This window comes from Tachysurus fulvidraco, chromosome 4, assembly GCF_022655615.1.
Source record: "Tachysurus fulvidraco isolate hzauxx_2018 chromosome 4, HZAU_PFXX_2.0, whole genome shotgun sequence".
NCBI lineage: Eukaryota > Metazoa > Chordata > Actinopteri > Siluriformes > Bagridae > Tachysurus > Tachysurus fulvidraco.
Genome location: NC_062521.1, coordinates 27,250,214 through 27,271,840, shown reverse-complemented (window position 1 = coordinate 27,271,840; position 21,627 = coordinate 27,250,214). Strand labels below are relative to the sequence as shown.

At 43.0% G+C, this 21,627-nt stretch overlaps 5 non-coding genes across 5 annotated transcripts; all 5 read right to left on the bottom strand.

Moving 5' to 3' along the window:
- Positions 1–13,045: 13,045 nt before the first annotated feature.
- On the bottom strand, positions 13,046–13,116 carry trnag-gcc. Its single transcript has one exon. It is a non-coding gene; the product is annotated as a tRNA-Gly (tRNA).
- A 2,167-nt stretch (positions 13,117–15,283) lies between these two features.
- trnag-gcc lies at positions 15,284–15,354 on the bottom strand. Its single transcript has one exon. It is a non-coding gene; the product is annotated as a tRNA-Gly (tRNA).
- Positions 15,355–16,878: 1,524 nt separating this feature from the next.
- trnag-gcc lies at positions 16,879–16,949 on the bottom strand. Its single transcript has one exon. It is a non-coding gene; the product is annotated as a tRNA-Gly (tRNA).
- A 2,167-nt stretch (positions 16,950–19,116) lies between these two features.
- On the bottom strand, positions 19,117–19,187 carry trnag-gcc. Its single transcript has one exon. It is a non-coding gene; the product is annotated as a tRNA-Gly (tRNA).
- A 1,853-nt stretch (positions 19,188–21,040) lies between these two features.
- On the bottom strand, positions 21,041–21,111 carry trnag-gcc. Its single transcript has one exon. It is a non-coding gene; the product is annotated as a tRNA-Gly (tRNA).
- Positions 21,112–21,627: the final 516 nt, after the last annotated feature.

Here is a 21,627-nt window from a genome sequence, read left to right as displayed (position 1 = left end):
AGCAGTACAATGTTATGACAGTTGATACAGTATAGTGAGTGATTTTGAGGGATTTTTTGTTTGTCCTCACCGCAGATTGGGATAATTTTAATAGAGAGAGAGAGATTTATTTGTTTGACCAAAGAAATGTGATCTGTAGCTCTCTCTACATTGTACACCGGCACACCTATGGCATATGGGAATAGAGCTGAGTGTAACTTTAATCATAATTCACAGTTTAAAAAGCCTTGTCACTCCCCCTGCTCTAATAAAGCACTCAGAAATATGTGCCTTAAATTCACTTTCAACAAAGATTGAAGTGGCAGATAAAGCAACGCTTCACAGCTCACACCAGTCTCTAATTCACCATCCTGTCAAAGTTGACACACGGCCCATTATTTATACAGTAGCTCACCCACAGAACCACCAGTTTTAAAAAGCTCTCTAATGAACTGACATCAAATATTTAGAAAGGAAAATAAAGATGTTAGGTAAATGAGATGATGGCATAAAGTGGAAACAGAACAACTTGCCCTGTTTGATATTTCTTTACCATGAAAAATGGCTGAGGACAAAAAAAAACATAATAATAATGAATAATAACATGGAGGAAATGTCAAACAGCACTATCATGCCATTAAACCACAATGTGCAGATCAACAACTTTATTCCACACGTGAACAGCATACAGAAATGAGTTTAACCTCAAATTTCTGAAATCCACCAGCTAGAAACATCATTTTACTAGAGGTCTTCACAGTTCGTGTGAATTCAAGCGTCTCTGTGGGCTACTTTTATAATGATGACTGTTAAGGAAATTCATGCATAACAACGAGTGTAATTATATCTGTCCATCCATCCATCCAGTTAGGTCCATATATATTTGGACACAGGCACATATATTTTTTTTTTTAGGTATTTACTAAAACATATTCAAGCTATAGTTGTATAGTTGTATAGTGGGCTGAAAGTGCAGTCTCTAAGGTTTAATTTGAGGGTATTTAAATCCAAATTGGAGGAAGGATTTAGAAATTACAGCTCTTGAGAGTAGTCTCATAGAATTGCCATTGTGTTACTATTACGCATACCTCAGATAGTGCTTGTTATTGGTTATTTATTTTTTATTCATATATACACTATTATATACTGTCACGTGTCTGCCCCGCCTTCTCTGCTCCTCCCTGTCTCCACATCTGATCCTAATTGTCTCGTTGTCTTTTGTAAAAATGTGAGCCGCGTTGCCGATGGCAGCGCGGAATCATTGGTTACGTCTAGTCAAGGTTAGGTCTCATCATTTGTATTGTCTTAGTCCTCGTCTTTTACTGTCTTTGACTTTATCATTTATTAAACCCCATTCATTTGAAGCTATCCTGTGTACGGGTCCGTCTCCTTCCTTCCCTGGTTGTGACAGAATGATTCTGTCACAACCAGAACAACTTGGACGCAGCAGGATAGCTTCCAGCTCGGACTGGCTTTTTTTTCGTCATTATCCCCCTATTACCCCCCTATGTTCCGTCAGTCTTCCTAGATCCATTTTTATCGTTGTCTCTCCCTGGACTGTTCTGTCAGTCTTCCTAGATCCATTTTTATCGTTGTCTCTCCCTGGACTGTTCCGTCAGTCTTCCTGGACCTATTTTAATCGTCGTCTCCCCCAGACTGTTCCGTCAGTCTTCCTGGACCTTTTTTTCTTTTTTTTTCCGGTGCCCTGGGGCATCACCCCGCACCTTGCTCTGGTGAGGAACGCTGCTCCATTTCCGGTTCCGCCGAGGAGGACGTTGCCTCACTTCATTCACGGGGGGTGTTGCAGGCCCTATAGGAAGATTTTTCCCACCCTCCCTCCCTTTTCCTCAGTTTGTCGAGGCAAGGGTCTGGCCGCTGTTCGTCGGGGGTGGAACGCTGCTTGGCACGTTAGCTCGGCTGTAGACGTCGCTCAGCCCTTCAGCTCGGCTGTGGACTTTGCCCGGCCCTTCAGCTCTGATTCAGATGTCGCCTAGGCCCTTAAGCTTGGCTGTGGAAGTCTCTGGCTGCGCCGCCGTGTGCCCTGCTCCCCCCACCTGCCTCGCCGTATGCCTTGGCTCCCCTTGCCTACCTCGCTGTGTGCCTTACTCTCCCCACTGGCCTCGCCGTGGTCCTTGCTCCCCTCACCTGCCTTCACTGTGGTCCTTGCTCCCCCATCTGCCTTCGGCGTGGTCTGTGCTCCCCCATCTATCTCGCCATTTGCCTCGCCCCGGACCTTGTTAGGATTTGGCGTTTTGGGAGCCGAGCCTGGGGTGGGGTGGGGTGGGGGGTGGGGGGGGTCGTACTGTCAGGGATCAGCCCGGACTTCTGGCCATGTGTTATTGTTATTGTCGTTATCACGTGTCTGCCCCACCTTCATCTGCTCCTCCCTGTCTCCACACCTGATCCTAATTGTCTCATTGTCTCTTGTATAAATGTGAGCTGCGCTGCCACAGGAATCATTGGTTATGTCTAGTCAAGGTTGGGTCTTGTCATTTGTATTGTCTTAATTCTCATCTTTTACTGTCTTTGTCTTTATCATTATTTGTATTATATCATTAGCATTTATTAAACCCCATTCATTTGAAGCTATCCTGTGTATGGCTCTGTCTCCTTCCTTCCCTGGTTGTGATATATACATCATATACAATAACAATGACAAGAATATTTTTGTCATTATCATGAAATAATGCTCATAATTACAAAATAATTCACAGACGTATAAACGACGTTCATGAGGGCTAGATTTTTAACCCCTTTAAGCATTGTCCCCCTTTTGCAGCTTTTTCGCCTACATGACCTACCCAACAAAAAGTGGTACATCTCCCACATACTTTGACACACAGCTCACCAGGGTGAGCCTGGTCTCATTTGAAAGAAGAGATTCTCTAGTTTCAGAAACTAGTTTCAGATTGATTCTAGGCCTTACTGGCACAAAGTTACAGGGGTTTGAATGCAGGTTTTCATTTCCGCCTGGGTTGTTTACCTGATAAACTGATTAATCTTATTTTTCTGGAACATGTTAGGGACCAAATAACAACTGAGAGTCATAGCCACATGTCTTGGCTTTCTCCAAAAAAAATTTCAAGTCAAAAGACCCAAAAATGGCTTCAATAAAAATATTTTTCTACGGCCATGATCATCTGGTGCAGCGTTTTTGTGTACTTGTTTACTATATAACTTTGAAATAAAAGGCTGCAGGCTCAGTCTGAAAAGCCATAAACAAGCCTAGACTCTCTCTCTATCACTCTGGTGTGAAAACAGGCCTGTAACTTGACACCCTGAGCTGTGAGAGGGACAAAAGGTCAGGGATTACGCAAGAATTCTTCTGCGCATCCAGTTCACGCAGACACAGGCAAAGAATGTAAGGCATGTCATATACCGTTGGAATCGTCTGCTTATTGGCTAAACGGCTGTATAGGTCCCAGCCCATTTCATTGCTATTGGAAGGAGTAATTGTCAGTCAAAGGCGGGTTCCCAAAAATTAGGTCATGCCACCATTGGCTTCCCAGCCGTCTATCTCTGCCATACAAGCACCGATTGGCTCAAATGAGGGCTTATTTGATTCGTTAGGACCTGGGCTATAAACGTATGACGTAGTCTTTGAATTTTTGAATGTCCCAATTAGGAGTTAGAGCGGCAAAAGGAGATGATGGTGCACTTCTGTTTCCAGTTTTCAGAACACTAACGGAATATTTGCGACGCGACCAGAGCGTTTTGGATTAAAAGGCTTACAGATTTCAATTCCTTGGACCTGTGTGGATTATTTGTGTTGGAATATATTACCCCAGTGAAGAAAGAGACGCGTCTAAAGGTAAGGGAAAAACCGGTCTAGCGCCACCTAGGTCAGTTTTGTCCAAAATTTTTTTCTAATTGTATGAAGGCTGTGAATCATATTGTGCTTTGTGTATGGGCTTAAAAAATGATTGAGAGTATAAACTTTACTAGGTAAATAGGTTTTTTCGTGTTTTTGGAGGATTTGATGCTTTAAAGTTGAATTGAAGCTTGTTTCTGGGTCATCCCCTAGTGGTCACTTCTACTTCCGTGCCGTGCACGGCACAGCGACCCGTAAGAGGTTTTAATCCTATTTTAAATTTCTTTCTTCATTAGACACTATTTTCTTTGATGACTATCATTCAGTTCATCTTTTTTTCTGATTGATTTTCTTTTTTGACATACAAAAAAAATCTTCATCTGAAAAAACTGGAAGAAAGCTGTCTTAATGAAGCTTCACATTTCAAGAGACATTCATCAGAAATGATTGAAGAGAAAGATTAAATGTTCCCTGCAGAGATCAGCTGTATGAAATGACAAGATCATGTTACAGAAATGGATCACTGCTGCACTACTAACAAGAGCACATTGTCAACAATTCAAGTGCTCTATGTCTCTCTCTCTCTCTCTCTCTCTCTCTCTCTCTCTCTCTCTCTCTCTCTCTCTCTCTCTCTCTCTCTCTCTCTTTTCTCTCTCTCTCTCTCTCTTTCTCTCTCTCTTTACAACTGAATGATTTTCTGGCTGTAACTCTGATATAAAATGAGTTAGCCCTTGGTTCTCTCTTTTAGAGTGAGGCATGTCTTTTTCCTTCTGTTGATAACCTTACACAGAATTTTAGTGGATAACGTCAAATTTTAGATGATTATGAACAAGCACCTGAGGCATCTCAGAGAGCAGAAATGGGTTTAATATCACTATATACTGTGAAGATGACAGGAGAAAAGTTCCAAAAACTTAGGCTACGTAAAACAGAAAGAACTATAAAAAACTGCAAATTCTAAAAGCCCTTAGTGTCTACTTTCATGAGCTTCATATTAGCGACCACTGTGCAGTGTGACATGACAAAGAAATTCAATAGTGTTATCACAAGATTTGTCACCAGAGGATGGTATTTATTGTTAAATGTTTGATTTCATGTGCTAGTGGTGTTTAAACTTCATGTGATTTCATGTGAATGTGGAACCTAGAAAATTTGGATACACTCCGCAGGTGAACTATTATATTAGACTGTCTAAATAATCTGAATAATACACTGATTTATGACTCTTAGACTTGAGAGATTATCTGCTAATATTGAAATATGACCTCTGAATTATTTGTCCTTGCTGTGTGTTTGGCTTTCAGTGTGTTATCAGATCCGATCTCCAGTAGAGTTCCTTAATCCAATTAACAAAAACCTGCAAAAGCAATGCAGATATATATGAAACATAAATACAAAGATACAAACCTACATACAAATATACATCTCGTGTCTTTGCTGACAGGAGATGACTCCAAAGTCTCTGGATTTGTAAGTATCAGTGACACATCTGTCAGTCAGAAATTTAAAAGAAGAGCTTTAATGAAACTGCAATAAAATCAATTCTGGAAAGTGATGCCATGTGTCACATTAAGCTTTTAAAGTCAGCACCTATTTATATACTGTACTTAACTACAAGTATAGGTAATTTCCTGCTGCAAAAGAGACCAGTAACATCATTAAACCTAGTATAATTAAACTAAATGGTTCAATAAAGCACCTTTAACCTGAACTTACAGCATGGCAGAGAATCCAGAATGATGTCCTGCTGAAAAAAAAAATAGCCATGAAGCCAAAGTGGCCATTTCAGTGTCATAATGAATAGCAATTTATTTTTGCTGTGAAGACACAAGCTTTTATACTGCCATATAAGTATCCACAAGGTGTAGCAGGTTTAGTTAGAAGTCTCGATTTATTTGAAATATGAAACACGCTTTGAAACACGCTGTATTTTTTGTGCCACTTGTTTTCTTGTTAACTCTGAAAGAGATTAAAGTCATGATTGATGTCAGCAGCTGCAGGATCTGTGAGATCATTACAGAGAAAATGTGCTTTGGGAAATTTACACAACACAAGAGCTTGACACAAAAAAATTGTTTTGGCCGAAAGGTAATTTCCCTCTTAGAGAAGCACACTTTTTATTTCACTTTGTTATTTATGAAGGCCGGCAATTTCCATCCTGCAGTTTTGACACCGCTCGGGGGTTCACCTCTCAGAGGAAACGCCGTGTCCATGTCTATCTCATAAAGCCAAGGTCACACAGTCACAGCAGCTGGAATAAAACAGGGCATTGTGGGTAACTAAACAGTAGCTCTGGACTGTTCATTTTTACTGTCCTCTTAATTCTACAAAGCGGTAAGCCAGAAAACAATAATAAAGAGATAGAATATAATAAGAGAATAATTAAAATATATGTTTATTTGCAGCCACTTATAAAACTAATTCCATTGCATAGATGCCATTTGTGCCCCATAATAATACAAGTATGTATGTAAAGTAAAGGTAAAAATATTTTTCAATCCCTTCTTAAAAAAACACACCAGGCTTACAGCAAAACAAACACTGCTTCATGGATCATTGTTTCTGTCTCTGCAATCCAGAACAAGCTGCCACTGGAAATAAATATTTTTGAATGTAAAATACCTGCAGACAATATAAAATGAATACATTACAATGAATATAAAATAATGTTCAGTGTTTCAAAATAAACAAAAAGATGATCAATTATTACTTGATTTATCATCAAAACAGATTTTGTGTAGAGATTTAGAGCATCCAAATCGATATAGATTCTAGGTTTATGACACCAACAGGACAAGAAATAGGTAGAGAGAAAGTGTCTACAGAAGATATAATCCATGTAACAGCTTCATTAGTTTACAACAATTTAATCACAAAGAATAGAAGTTCTGAATGAGAGTGTGTGTGTGCCCTGCGATGGGTTGGCGCTCCGTCCAGGGAGTATCCTGCCACGATGCCTGATGACACCTGAGATAGGCACAGGCTCCCAGTGACCCGAGAAGTTCGGATAAGAGGTAAAAAAAATCAATGAATGAATAGCAGTACTCTTAAAAAAAAAAAAAATTAAACCAATTTGTCGGCAAGTAGATTCAAGTGTTTCAAGTAGTTAGTGTATAATGAAGACATAATTACTTTTAAAATACATTTGAACCAATTCATAAAGCTAGTCAGTAAGGAGTGTTAAAGGGATAGACAGTGTGTGTGTGAGAGAGAGAGAGACAGAGAGAGTCAGATAATGGGATGTTTTCAGTGATTAAACCAGAAAAAAAATGCATGGATAGCAAACAGAAGGAAAAAAAAATGACACAAAAAACTACAAAACTAAATATACACCATATGCAGGCCTGCTGCTGTTCTGATTAATGAGATCTCCTGCTGCTTGGTCACAACGCACTATCATGGATTTTCCTGATGATCCATTCAACTCTGTTCTAGATGCGTGTGTGAGGTACTCATTATTCTGAAACTCATGATAGAAATATAACAGGTTGAAATTTTTAAAAGCGATGAATAATAAGGAATTATTGGAAGGAAGGAATTAGGGTTAAGTCTATATATTTAGAAATTACTTATTAGTTCCTCATAAGCTCCTGGTTGCACAATTTCACATGACTACAAACTGTAGAAAGGACATTATTTAAGTTTACATTATGTATTCCAGTGTCACCCAAATGAGGAAGAGGTTCCCTGGCCGAGGTCACTGTTAGTGCCTTTTTTAAATCAGCAGTTGCAAATACAATCATGGACGGGGAAGCTAAACAACAGTAGTCCGTAGAAGAAATCCACTGCATTCTTGCACGCTGGTCCTTGGCAAAAGTCCAGAAGAAGTTGGATGGAGCTTTGAGAACAAATCCTGTCTTACAACAAATTCAGTGTGAGATGGCTGCAGCGGGGTTTGAGGAGACGATGCCTTTGACAAAAAAAAATCTCTTGGCGAATACATCCTGCAGTTTGGAAAGTACAAGGGGAAGTTTTTTCTGGTGGCTTCTTGGAAATGACATGAGTTACACCATCTACCTAATAAAGAACCTTCAGCAGGAAGAGGCCACAGGGGTCTTAATGGCAGAGGGACCCAGCAAGAGCGGTCTGTTATCCTTTGCTAATTATGCCCGCAGTTGTAATGAAATCCAGTCTCTTCTAGTGTTAATTTCGTCAGACGAGACGAGGCGAAATATGTTCATCAACAACAATTTTTTCATGACTCAGACGAGACGATGACAAGAGTGCACCGCTGTCCAAAAACGCTGACTAAGAATAAATTAACATGCATTATTGTTGACGAAAAAAGACGAGACGAAAATGTTTTGTATAAAATAAAAACTAAGATAAAATCTCTCTTCATTTTCGTCTACAATTGTCTCTGCTTTTTCAGTATCAATAAAGTAAAATATGAGATGTGCAGCCAAGTTCGAGTGTATGTACTGTTTAAACGAATGTTCTCAACTTGTCACTGATACTTTTGTGATTCACTGAGTTTTGACAAGTTTTATAGCCTTGATATTGTTTCTTATTCAAAAGTGGTGACAGAAAAAACTCAACACGCCCAACCTGAAACCTCTCCCCAAGCCCCTGTCACAATCACATCATAATCAAAATTAATAATTGGGCTTAAAAGCAAATGTATATGTAAGGGAATCAAGTTTACCAATTACATGTAATATTGCTCCAGATATCATCAATAATGGTGTGTGCAATACCATGTATAACTTGCATTAAGTTGGAAATTTAATGGTTATTTTAAAAAAGACTAAAATTTTTTGACTAAAACTAGACTAAAATGACGAGATTTTTAGTCGACTAAAACTTGACTAAGATACCTTGTAACGGTCCACGTGTAAGTTGCATGACGTCATCGGCGCGGTCTCACGAGAGCGGTAAACGGGGCAACACAAATGCAACAGAATATATTACCGGTGTACACAATAAGGTAATGCTTACTCTATACAACATTTTGGCATTAAGACATTGTCACCTTATGTGGCTCTGCTACAACCTTGAGTTTTCTTTTGACTAAAACTAGACTAAAATGACGAGACTTTTAGTCGACTAAAACTTGACTAACAAAAGATATGTGAATGAGTAAATATGACTAAAACTAACATGGACATTTGGCCCAAGACTAAGACTAAGACTAAATTAAAAATAGGTGATGAAATTAACACTAGTCTCTTCTCAGTTGTGTGTCCAAAAATCCAAGTGCACCCGCTGCCTCCTCGGAGAGTGAACAACTGGGTCTGCTTATATATTTGGACATTTCTCTCATCTACTATGGTGTATATAACTTATATTCTGTTATGATTTTGTATCTTTTCCTTCTTTTGACACCAGAAAATGCCCGTGCCCCTTCCCAAAGAGCTGATCTTTCTTGTACCGGAACAATCAACTTCCACACAATCTAAGAGACCGGTTTCAACTGCAGGTGTGTTTAGAGTCAGATTTGTTAGCAAATTGTAATGTTCACCTACCTTTACTGTTTAGCATTTAAAATCATATTTATAATCTCTCAATGCTTATCTGTTTTAGCAGACATCAGCTCCACAGACAGCTCTCCAGTCTGCAGGACACCTATAATTGAGGAATGTGGCAAAGATGGTAAGGTTGTTTCAGATGACCTGACATTGAAAACATTATGTTGTACTGAATCTGTTCTAATTTTAGATTGGATTGTTTATCCATCTTTTTTTTTTTTTTTTTTTTTAGAAAATCTCTCATCTTCAGATAACACTTCATACAGCTGAGGCATCACATGGTAAGATTGGATGCAGGTTGTTTTCTTTGTTTATTGTCCAACTTTTGAATAGATTTTTAATTACGATTTGTCTTCTCAGACTCATTAACCTCTGCCCTTGGCTCTTCAGTGTGCAGCCCTCCTCCTCTGCAACAGACACCTACAAGTAAGAAAGATTACTTTGTGTTTTTGTTATGGGGAATGAGTGATTGCCATAGTCAAGGTCTGTAGCTATAATTGGAAAATCATTATTTTGTCTTTTTATTACAGCCATTTCTAGAGGCCCTCCTACACAACTTCTTGACTATGGTTATGATACACCCAAATTTCTTGACTTCTGAGAGCTTAGAGAAAATTGTTGAGGGCATCATGGAAAGGCAAAAACAGCAGCAGCAACAGCAACCAGAGCAGAGAAAGCAGAAAAAACGTGTCTTGCCTGGGGACAGCCAAAGACTTGCTATGAGAACGATGGCTCCTCTGTCCACTTTTTAATCAACAAGGCCCTTTCAGATATTTCTACTGCTCTACAAAGGTCTTTAAAGCTTAAAGTGGTGAAGGACTAACAAACCCCAGAATGGCATTTCAAGACTTTATGGAAACCGAGTTCTTTCAGAGAGAACTTGCATCCACAAACAACCGGGTGGAAGAGAAAAGACAGCAAAAGCACAAGAGGCCTGAAGCTCACCATGTTGGATGCCTGTGTAGGTTGTGTAAGATGTAACTAAAACAGGGCCCAAACAGTCCACACCTACATACAGACTTCCCTGGAATAACTGGGAAATATGTTTACTCTCCTTCAAAAGTCTTTTCCATTTACCAGCATCAGGGGATGGAAAAAAATTACCTGGAAGGAGTTTCAGAAGTCTGCATTTTATGACATGGAAAGACAGAGATGGGTGGCAGAAAGAAGAAACTAAAAATAAATGTTGTAAATTTCCTTTCAAATGCAGTAAACATTATGTAAATATATTTTCTAACAAAGTTTTAATCTATTAATGTTGCATTAATATGTATGTGCAGTCTTGCATGTGTTTTTTATATAGTGTTTTACTCCTTTAAAGTGTTTAGAATGCCAAATAAACATAATGATTAACAGTGATTTCTTTGATTTAGTGCGTCTCACTTTACAGAATGTTATATATTATTCAGAAATGTGTTAAATATATGTATTTGTGTTTATAGATCACAAAGTAGTGTGCAGAATTATTTTCAAAGTTGCACTGAGTGGGATTCAAACCGAAGTCTAGACAGATTATTTTAATTAATAAAAATTGACCTTGACGTACATTTAGCACCTGGGAGAGCAGCAGAAATGTTTCAACTTGATTGGCTGGCACTCTGTTCCAACTATACACGAGCACCTCAAGCATAAGTCAATTTGTGTGCCACTGACAGTTTGTACACCTTGATGTGCTGCGCTATTAATTTGCAAATTCATTAACATGCGACTAGCCTGTTTCTAAAATTTGTAAGAGTGCACTTAACCAGGATTCTCAAGTTTTGAAAACAGGCAAGCGTGACATCTCCACACACACCCCAAAGGGGGGTGGGGGGGATAGTGTTGTGTTTGGTAAGGATCACTGATCGCACACTAATTTTTGTGTGTGTGTGTGTTTGTGTGTGTGTGTGTGTGAGTGTGAGTGAGAGAGAGACAGACAGACAGACAGACAGTTACGTCCCAAGCATTGCTCGCGTCTCTAGGGGTTTTAGGACCTAACATATGAGAAGAGCATAACCCGGACCCTGCCACAGCACCACATCAACAACGTTCCGTATTGAATCTGAAAGGTTTAATTAAGCATCTGGATTTAAAAAAAAAAAAAAAAAAAAATCAGTTCAAGTTCAACTGAGGAAGGGAACAAAATCTCAGAAGGGGTCAAAAGCCAAAATAACAAACAAAAGTTCACTGCCTGGGAAGTGGAAATCTTGATAATCTAGAACACAAAGTATATAACTTATGATTTTGTATCTTTTCCTTCTTTTGACACCAGAAAATGCCCGTGCACCTTCCCAAAGAGCTGATCTTTCTTGTACCGGAACAATCAACTTCCACACAATCTAAGAGACCAGTTTTAACTGCAGGTGTGTTTAGAGTCAGATTTGTTAGCAAATTGTCATGTTCACCTGATGGGAAGTGGAAATCGTGATAATCTAGAACACAAAAGTAAAATAAATAACAGATACCTGAACTCACTCCCTAAGTAACACAAAACAGGAGAAAACAAGGATTCACAAAATAAAGTGGCACCCACCTCCCTACCATTCCGGAGATTACACACGATAACAAAAGAACAATCAGAACCAAAGTCACTGATCACTAACATTGGATAATAAACACAACATGGAATTCAATATGGCGTGCTGGGCAGAACACAGATCATGCTCTTGGAGAAAAAAAGGTCTTGCTGACTGAGCTTTCTGCTATGCTTTTAAACTCCTTTCCTTCCGGGTTGGTAAACAGGTGCAGCTGGGAGGAAGCAATTAGGTGAACTGAGAGAAGACAGTGGGAGGAGCCACAGGAGAGCAGGAGACAACACAACAGCAACCACAAGACAAGACAAAATATACGTCTTTGGACGTAACACAGAGAGAGAGAGAGATAGAGATTATGAATGGTGTTGTTTATTGTGTTTGTTGAGAGAGTTTGTAGGACCCGTGTTAATATAGGATCAGCTTTCCAGCGCTGGAGAGAACTGAAGGAGAAGGAAGTTGGACGCATATTCACAGATTGGAGTTTCCCGAATCAATAACTCCTGAGCTAAACGCTGTTACTACACAAATAACACCTCTTTTCTATCGTAGTAATATAAATAGGCAGCTACAACTGCGTTTTGCTACAAAACAGCGTTTAGCTCAGGAGTTATTGACTCGGGAAACTATGAAAAATGAATTTTTTTTCATTGGTTGTTGCATTAAATCTTACCCAGATGGTGCTATTTTCTGATTGGCTTGTTTGTAGCCTCTTTTTTTGATTGGCTGATAAGTGTCAGGATCGACTAAGATGTGAATTGCGCATGACTCCTGCCCGATTCCATAGAGACAGCGGTGCGGACTGATACATTGTGGGCGCTGCAGCATATTAAATATATAATAAATAGTCAAGCAGCATGGAAGCCTCCAGGAGCCTAGTCTGGGAGCATCGGCAACGCTTGCATTAAGTAGGTTTTCGTCCAACAAGCTGTCTCAAAAGCCAGCTGTGCATTGGCCGGGAATCGAACCCGGGCCTCAGCATGGCAAGTAAGAGTTCTTGCAATGACCCAACAATGCCTAGAAGAAGAGCTCCAGGACGCCGCCGAGTGCGTTTTAACCACACTTTTAACGGTTCTTCTCAGGATAGTCCGTCGGCCTCTTACAAGTCTGTTTAATAAATTTGATGCACAAGTTCCTTTCTGAGTCCCTTTTCCTTGTATAATCGAGCAGCATGGAAGCCTCAAGGAGCCTAGTCTGAGCAGCATCGGCAACGCTTGCGTGAAGAAGGTTTTCGTGAAGAAGGCTTTCGTCCAACAAGCTGCCTCAAAAGCTGGCTGTGCATTGGCCGGGAATCAAACCCGGGCCTCCCGCGTGGCAGGCAAGAATTCTACCACTGAACCACCAATGCCTTCGTTACAAGGTCAGGTACCCCTTCGGCAGAGGTGGCCAGCACTTTTAATGGTTCTACTCAAACTACGTCTGTTTTGTACTTGACCCGGTTTATCTTTTCCTTCTGCGGCAGCGATTTGCTCAACTCCACGGCGCTCTGGTCCACGAGTTCGGAAGGCGGCCATGGCTGTCCGTAGGTCTTGCGGCTGTTTACCCTGTTATCGATTTGACCCCTTTTTTGCTCTGATTGAGCTATGATCACGGTTCAGCCATATGAGCACAGTTAGACACTCATATGTGCTTCGTGTTTTCTTTGCAAATTCGCCAACTTGCTGGGAATCTGTTCATCAAATTTGAAAGAGAGCACCTTAAGCATAAGTCAATTCTGGTTGAGCTATGATCGCGGTTCAGCCGTACGAGCAGAGTAGACATTCATATGTGCTTCGGGCTTTCTTTGCAAATGAGCCAACTTGCTGTGATTCTGTTCATCAAATTTGAAAGAGAGCACCTTTAGCATAAGTCAATTTGAGCACCACTGACAGTTTCTACACCTTGATGTGCTGCGCTATTATTTTGCAAATACATCAACATGCAATAAGTTCATAAAATTTGTAAGAGTGCACTTTTCCCTAAAGTCCCATGTGCAGCAGAGCTGCGCTGTTACCCACTGCAGCCAAAGTTTGTATGTCTTTATGTAGTGTCCTTTCTATTTTCAACAGAATTGTCTGGCACTCACTGTTTTAATCAGCTTTAAAAGAGCACTCCTCAGCATCCTTGTAGTATCGAGCAGCGTGAAACGGCTAAAGAAGCCTCGTAAGAGCAGAATTGGTGACGTTTGTAAGATGCTTCCCCGGTGAAGGCTCTTGGCACACACGCCGACCCATAAGCTTGCACTGAATAAAATCCCAGGCCTTCAGCATGGCAAGCAAGAGTTCTTGCAATGACCCAACAATTCCAAGAAGAAGAGCTCCAGGACGCCGCCGAGTGCGATTGACCAGACTTTTAACGGTTCTTCTCAGGATAGTCCGTCGGCCTCTTAAAAGTCTGTTTAATAAATTTGATGCACAAGTTCCTTTCTGAGTCCATTTTCCTTGTATAATCGAGCAACATGGAAGCCTCAAGGAGCCTAGTCTGAGCAGCATCGGCAACGCTTGCGTGAAGAAGGTTTTCGTGAAGAAGGCTTTGGTCCAACAAGCTGCCTCAAAAGCCGGCTGTGCATTGGCCGGGAATCGAACTCGGGCCTCAGCATGGCAAGCAAGAGTTCTTGCAATGACCCAACAATGCCAAGAAGAAGAGCTCCAGGACGCCGCCGAGTGCGATTGTCCAGACTTTTAACGGTTCTTCTCAGGATAGTCCGTCGGCCTCGTAAGAGTCTGTTTAAAAAATTTGATGCACAAGTTCCTTTCTGAGTCCCTTTTCCTTGTATAATCGAGCAGCATGGAAGCCTCAAGGAGCCTAGTATGAGCAGCATCGGCAACGCTTGCGTGAAGAAGGTTGTCGTGAAGAAGGCTTTCGTCCAACAAGCTGCCTCAAAAGCCAGCTGTGCATTGGCCGGGAATCGAACCCGGGCCTCAGCATAGCAAGCAAGAGTTTTTGCAATGACCCAACAATGCCTAGAAGAGGAGCTCCAGGACACCGCAGAGTGCGATTGACCACACTTTTAACGGTTCCTCTCAGGATAGTCCGTCGGCCTCTTAAGATTCTGTTTAAAAAAATTGATGCACAAGTTCCTTTCTGAGTCCCTTTTCCTTGTATTATCGAGCAGCATGGAAGCCTCAAGGAGCCTAGTCATAGCAGCATCGGCAACGCTTGCGTGAAGAAGGTTTTCGTGAAGAAGGCTTTCGTCCAACAAGGTGCCTCAAAAGCCGGCTGTGCATTGGCCGGGAATCGAACCCGGGCCTCAGCATGGCAAACAAGAGTTCTTGCAATGACCCAACAATGCCTAGAAGAAGAGCTCCAGGACGCCGCCGAGTGCGATTGACCAGACTTTTAACGGTTCTTCTCAGGATAGTCCGTCGGCCTCTTAAGAGTCTGTTTAAAAAATTTGATGAACAAGTTCCTTTCTGTGTCCCTTTTCCTTGTATAATCGAGCAGCAAGGAAGCCTCAAGGAGCCTAGTCTGAGCAGCATCGGCAACGCTTGCGTGAAGAAGATTTTCGTCCAACAAGCTGCCTCAAAAGCCGGCTGTGCATTGGCCGGGAATCAAACCCGGGCCTCCCGCGTGGCAGGCAAGAATTCTACCACTGAACCACCAATGCCTTCGTTACAAGGTCAGGTACCCCTTCGGCAGAGGTGGCCGGCACTTTTAATGGTTCTACTCAAACTACGTCTGTTTTGTACTTGACCCGGTTTATCTTTTCCTTCTGCGGCAGCGATTTGCTCAACTCCACGCCGCTCTGGTCCACGAGTTCCGAAGGCGGCCATGGCTGTCCGTAGGTCTTGCGGCTGTTTACCCTGTTATCGATTTGACCCCTTTTTTGCTCTGATTGAGCTATGATCGCGGTTCAGCCATATGAGCACAGTTAGGCACTCATATGTGCTTCGTGTTTTCTTTGCAAATTCGCCAACTTGCTGGGAATCTGTTCATCAAATTTGAAAGAGAGCACCTTAAGCATAAGTCAATTCTGGTTGAGCTATGATCGCGGTTCAGCCGTACGAGCAGAGTAGACATTCATATGTGCTTCGGGCTTTCTTTGCAAATGAGCCAACTTGCTGTGAATCTGTTCATCAAATTTGAAAGAGAGCACCTTTAGCATAAGTCAATTTGAGCACCACTGACAGTTTCTACACCTTGATGTGCTGCGCTATTAATTTGCAAATACATCAACATGCGATTAGTTCATAAAATTTGTAAGAGTGCACTTTTCCCTAAAGTCCCATGTGCAGCAGAGCTGTGCTGTTACCCACTTCAGCCAAAGTTTGTATGTCTTTATTTAGTGTCCTTTCTATTTTCAACAGACTTGTCTGGCACTCACTGTTTTAATCAGCTTTAAAAGAGCACTCCTCAGCAACCTTGTATTATCGAGCAGCGTGGAACGGCTAAAGAAGCCTCGTAAGAGCAGAATTGGTGACGTTTGTAAGATGCTTTCCCGGTGAAGGCTCTTGGCACACACGCCGACCCATAAGCTTGCACTGAATAAAATCCCAGGCCTTCAGCATGGCAAGCAAGAGTTCTTGCAATGACCCAACAATGCCAAGAAGAAGAGCTCCAGGACGCCGCCGAGTGCGATTGACCATACTTTTAAGGGTTCTTCTCAGGATAGTCCGTCGGCCTCTTAAGAGTCTGTTTAATAAATTTGATGCACAAGTTCCTTTCTGAGTCCCTTTTCCTTGTATAATCGAGCAGCATGGAAGCCTCAAGGAGCCTAGTCTGAGCAGCATCGGCAACGCTTGCGTGAAGAAGGTTTTCGTGAAGAAGGCTTTCGTCCAACAAGCTGCCTCAAAAGCCGGCTGTGCATTGGCCGGGAATCGAACCCGGGCCTCAGCATGGCAAACAAGAGTTCTTGCAATGACCCAACAATGCCTAGAAGAAGAGCTCCAGGACGCCGCCGAGTGCGATTGACCAGACTTTTAACGGTTCTTCTCAGGATAGTCCGTCGGCCTCTTAAGAGTCTGTTTAATAAATTTAATGCACAAGTTCCTTTCTGAGTCCCTTTTCCTTGTATAATCGAGCAGCAAGGAAGCCTTAAGGAGCCTAGTCTGAGCAGCATCGGCAACGCTTGCGTGAAGAAGGTTTTCGTGAAGAAGGCTTTCGTCCAACAAGCTGCCTCAAAAGCCGGCTGTGCATTGGCCGGGAATCGAACCCGGGCCTCCCGCGTGGCAGGCAAGAATTCTACCACTGAACCACCAATGCCTTCGTTACAAGGTCAGGTACCCCTTCGGCAGAGGTGGCCAGCACTTTTAATGGTTCTACTCAAACTACGTCTGTTTTGTACTTGACCCGGTTTATCTTTTCCTTCTGCGGCAGCGATTTGCTCAACTCCACGCCGCTCTGGTCCACGAGTTCCGAAGGCGGCCATGGCTGTCCGTAGGTCTTGCGGCTGTTTACCCTGTTATCGATTTGACCCCTTTTTTGCTCTGATTGAGCTATGATCGCGGTTCAGCCATATGAGCACAGTTAGACACTCATATGTGCTTCGTGTTTTCTTTGCAAACTCCCCAACTTGCTGGGAATCTGTTCATCAAATTTGAAAGAGAGCACCTTAAGCATAAGTCAATTCTGGTTGAGCTATGATCGCGGTTCAGCCGTACGAGCAGAGTAGACATTCATATGTGCTTCGGGCTTTCTTTGCAAATGAGCCAACTTGCTGTGATTCTGTTCATCAAATTTGAAAGAGAGCACCTTTAGCATAAGTCAATTTGAGCACCACTGACAGTTTCTACACCTTGATGTGCTGCGCTATTATTTTGCAAATACATCAACATGCGATAAGTTCATAAAATTCGTAAGAGTGCACTTTTCCCTAAAGTCCCATGTGCAGCAGAGCTGCGCTGTTACCCACTGCAGCCAAAGTTTGTATGTCTTTATGTAGTGTCCTTTCTATTTTCAACAGAATTGTCTGGCACTCACTGTTTTAATCAGCTTTAAAAGAGCACTCCTCAGCATCCTTGTAGTATCGAGCAGCGTGAAACGGCTAAAGAAGCCTCGTAAGAGCAGAATTGGTGACGTTTGTAAGATGCTTCCCCGGTGAAGGCTCTTGGCACACACGCCGACCCATAAGCTTGCACTGAATAAAATCCCAGGCCTTCAGCATGGCAAGCAAGAGTTCTTGCAATGACCCAACAATTCCAAGAAGAAGAGCTCCAGGACGCCGCCGAGTGCAATTGACCAGACTTTTAACGGTTCTTCTCAGGATAGTCCGTCGGCCTCTTAAAAGTCTGTTTAATAAATTTGATGCACAAGTTCCTTTCTGAGTCCATTTTCCTTGTATAATCGAGCAACATGGAAGCCTCAAGGAGCCTAGTCTGAGCAGCATCGGCAACGCTTGCGTGAAGAAGGTTTTCGTGAAGAAGGCTTTGGTCCAACAAGCTGCCTCAAAAGCCGGCTGTGCATTGGCCGGGAATCGAACTCGGGCCTCAGCATGGCAAGCAAGAGTTCTTGCAATGACCCAACAATGCCAAGAAGAAGAGCTCCAGGACGCCGCCGAGTGCGATTGTCCAGACTTTTAACGGTTCTAATCAGGATAGTCCGTCGGCCTCGTAAGAGTCTGTTTAAAAAATTTGATGCACAAGTTCCTTTCTGAGTCCCTTTTCCTTGTATAATCGAGCAGCATGGAAGCCTCAAGGAGCCTAGTATGAGCAGCATCGGCAACGCTTGCGTGAAGAAGGTTGTCGTGAAGAAGGCTTTCGTCCAACAAGCTGCCTCAAAAGCCGGCTGTGCATTGGCCGGGAATCGAACCCGGGCCTCAGCATAGCAAGCAAGAGTTTTTGCAATGACCCAACAATGCCTAGAAGAGGAGCTCCAGGACACCGCAGAGTGCGATTGACCACACTTTTAACGGTTCCTCTCAGGATAGTCCGTCGGCCTCTTAAGATTCTGTTTAAAAAATTTGATGCACAAGTTCCTTTCTGAGTCCCTTTTCCTTGTATTATCGAGCAGCATGGAAGCCTCAAGGAGCCTAGTCATAGCAGCATCGGCAACGCTTGCGTGAAGAAGGTTTTCGTGAAGAAGGCTTTCGTCCAACAAGGTGCCTCAAAAGCCGGCTGTGCATTGGCCGGGAATCGAACCCGGGCCTCAGCATGGCAAACAAGAGTTCTTGCAATGACCCAACAATGCCTAGAAGAAGAGCTCCAGGACGCCGCCGAGTGCGATTGACCAGACTTTTAACGGTTCTTCTCAGGATAGTCCGTCGGCCTCTTAAGAGTCTGTTTAAAAAATTTGATGAACAAGTTCCTTTCTGTGTCCCTTTTCCTTGTATAATCGAGCAGCAAGGAAGCCTCAAGGAGCCTAGTCTGAGCAGCATCGGCAACGCTTGCGTGAAGAAGATTTTCGTCCAACAAGCTGCCTCAAAAGCCGGCTGTGCATTGGCCGGGAATCAAACCCGGGCCTCCCGCGTGGCAGGCAAGAATTCTACCACTGAACCACCAATGCCTTCGTTACAAGGTCAGGTACCCCTTCGGCAGAGGTGGCCGGCACTTTTAATGGTTCTACTCAAACTACGTCTGTTTTGTACTTGACCCGGTTTATCTTTTCCTTCTGCGGCAGCGATTTGCTCAACTCCACGCCGCTCTGGTCCACGAGTTCCGAAGGCGGCCATGGCTGTCCGTAGGTCTTGCGGCTGTTTACCCTGTTATCGATTTGACCCCTTTTTTGCTCTGATTGAGCTATGATCGCGGTTCAGCCATATGAGCACAGTTAGACACTCATATGTGTTTCGTGTTTGCTTTGCAAATTCGCCAACTTGCTGGGAATCTGTTCATCAAATTTGAAAGAGAGCAACTTAAGCATAAGTCAATTCTGGTTGAGCTATGATCGCGGTTCAGGAGTACGAGCAGAGTAGACATTCATATGTGCTTCGGGCTTTCTTTGCAAATGAGCCAACTTGCTGTGATTCTGTTCATCAAATTTGAAAGAGAGCACCTTTAGCATAAGTCAATTTGAGCACCACTGACAGTTTCTGCACCTTGATGTGCTGCGCTATTAATTTGCAAATACATCAACATGCGATTAGTTCATAAAATTTGTAAGAGTGCACTTTTCCCTAAAGTCCCATGTGCAGCAGAGCTGTGCTGTTACCCACTGCAGCCAAAGTTTGTATGTCTTTATGTAGTGTCCTTTCTATTTTCAACAGACTTGTCTGGCACTCACTGTTTTAATCAGCTTTAAAAGAGCACTCCTCAGCAACCTTGTATTATCGAGCAGCATGGAACGGCTAAAGAAGCCTCGTAAGAGCAGATTTGGTGACGTTTGTAAGATGCTTCCCCGGTGAAGGCTCTTGGCACACACGCCGACCCATAAGCTTGCACTGAATAAAATCCCAGGCCTTCAGCATGGCAAGCAAGAGTTCTTGCAATGACCCAACACTGCCAAGAAGAAGAGCTCCAGGACGCCGCCGAGTGCGATTGACCACACTTTTAACGGTTCTTCTCAGGATAGTCCGTCGGCCTCTTAAGAGTCTGTTTAAAAAACTTGATGCACAAGTTCCTTTCTGAGTCCCTTTTCCTTGTATTATCGAGCAGCATGGAAGCCTCAAGGAGCCTAGTCTGAGCAGCATCGGCAACGCTTGCGTGAAGAAGGTTTTCGTGAAGAAGGCTTTCGTCCAACAAGCTGCCTCAAAAGCCGGCTGTGCATTGGCCGGGAATCGAACCCGGGCCTCAGCATGGCAAACAAGAGTTCTTGCAATGACCCAACAATGCCTAGAAGAAGAGCTCCAGGACGCCGCCGAGTGCGATTGACCAGACTTTTAACGGTTCTTCTCAGGATAGTCCGTCGGCCTCTTAAGAGTCTGTTTAAAAAACTTGATGCACAAGTTCCTTTCTGAGTCCCTTTTCCTTGTATTATCGAGCAGCATGGAAGCCTCAAGGAGCCTAGTCTGAGCAGCATCGGCAACGCTTGCGTGAAGAAGGTTTTCGTGAAGAAGGCTTTCGTCCAACAAGCTGCCTCAAAAGCCGGCTGTGCATTGGCCGGGAATCGAACCCGGGCCTCAGCATGGCAAACAAGAGTTCTTGCAATGACCCAACAATGCCTAGAAGAAGAGCTCCAGGACGCCGCCGAGTGCGATTGACCAGACTTTTAACGGTTCTTCTCAGGATAGTCCGTCGGCCTCTTAAGAGTCTGTTTAATAAATTTGATGCACAAGTTCCTTTCTGAGTCCCTTTTCCTTGTATAATCGAGCAGCATGGAAGCCTCAAGGAGACTAGTCTGAGCAGCATCGGCAACGCTTGCGTGAAGAAGGTTTTCGTGAAGAAGGCTTTCGTCCAACAAGCTGCCTCAAAAGCCGGCTGTGCATTGGCCGGGAATCGAACCCGGGCCTCCCGCGTGGCAGGCGAGAATTCTACCACTGAACCACCAATGCCTTCGTTACAAGGTCAGGTACCCCTTCGGCAGAGGTGGCCGGCACTTTTAATGGTTCTACTCAAACTACGTCTGTTTTGTACTTGACCCGGTTTATCTTTTCCTTCTGCGGCAGCGATTTGCTCAACTCCACGCCGCTCTGGTCCACGAGTTCCGAAGGCGGCCATGGCTGTCCGTAGGTCTTGCGGCTGTTTACCCTGTTATCGATTTGACCCCTTTTTTGCTCTGATTGAGCTATGATCGCGGTTCAGCCATATGAGCACAGTTAGACACTCATATGTGCTTCGTGTTTGCTTTGCAAATTCGCCAACTGGCTGGGAATCTGTTCATCAAATTTGAAAGAGAGCACCTTAAGCATAAGTCAATTCTGGTTGAGCTATGATCGCGGTTCAGCCGTACGAGCAGAGTAGACATTCATATGTGCTTCGGGCTTTCTTTGCAAATGAGCCAACTTGCTGTGATTCTGTTCATCAAATTTGAAAGAGAGCACCTTTAGCATAAGTCAATTTGAGCACCA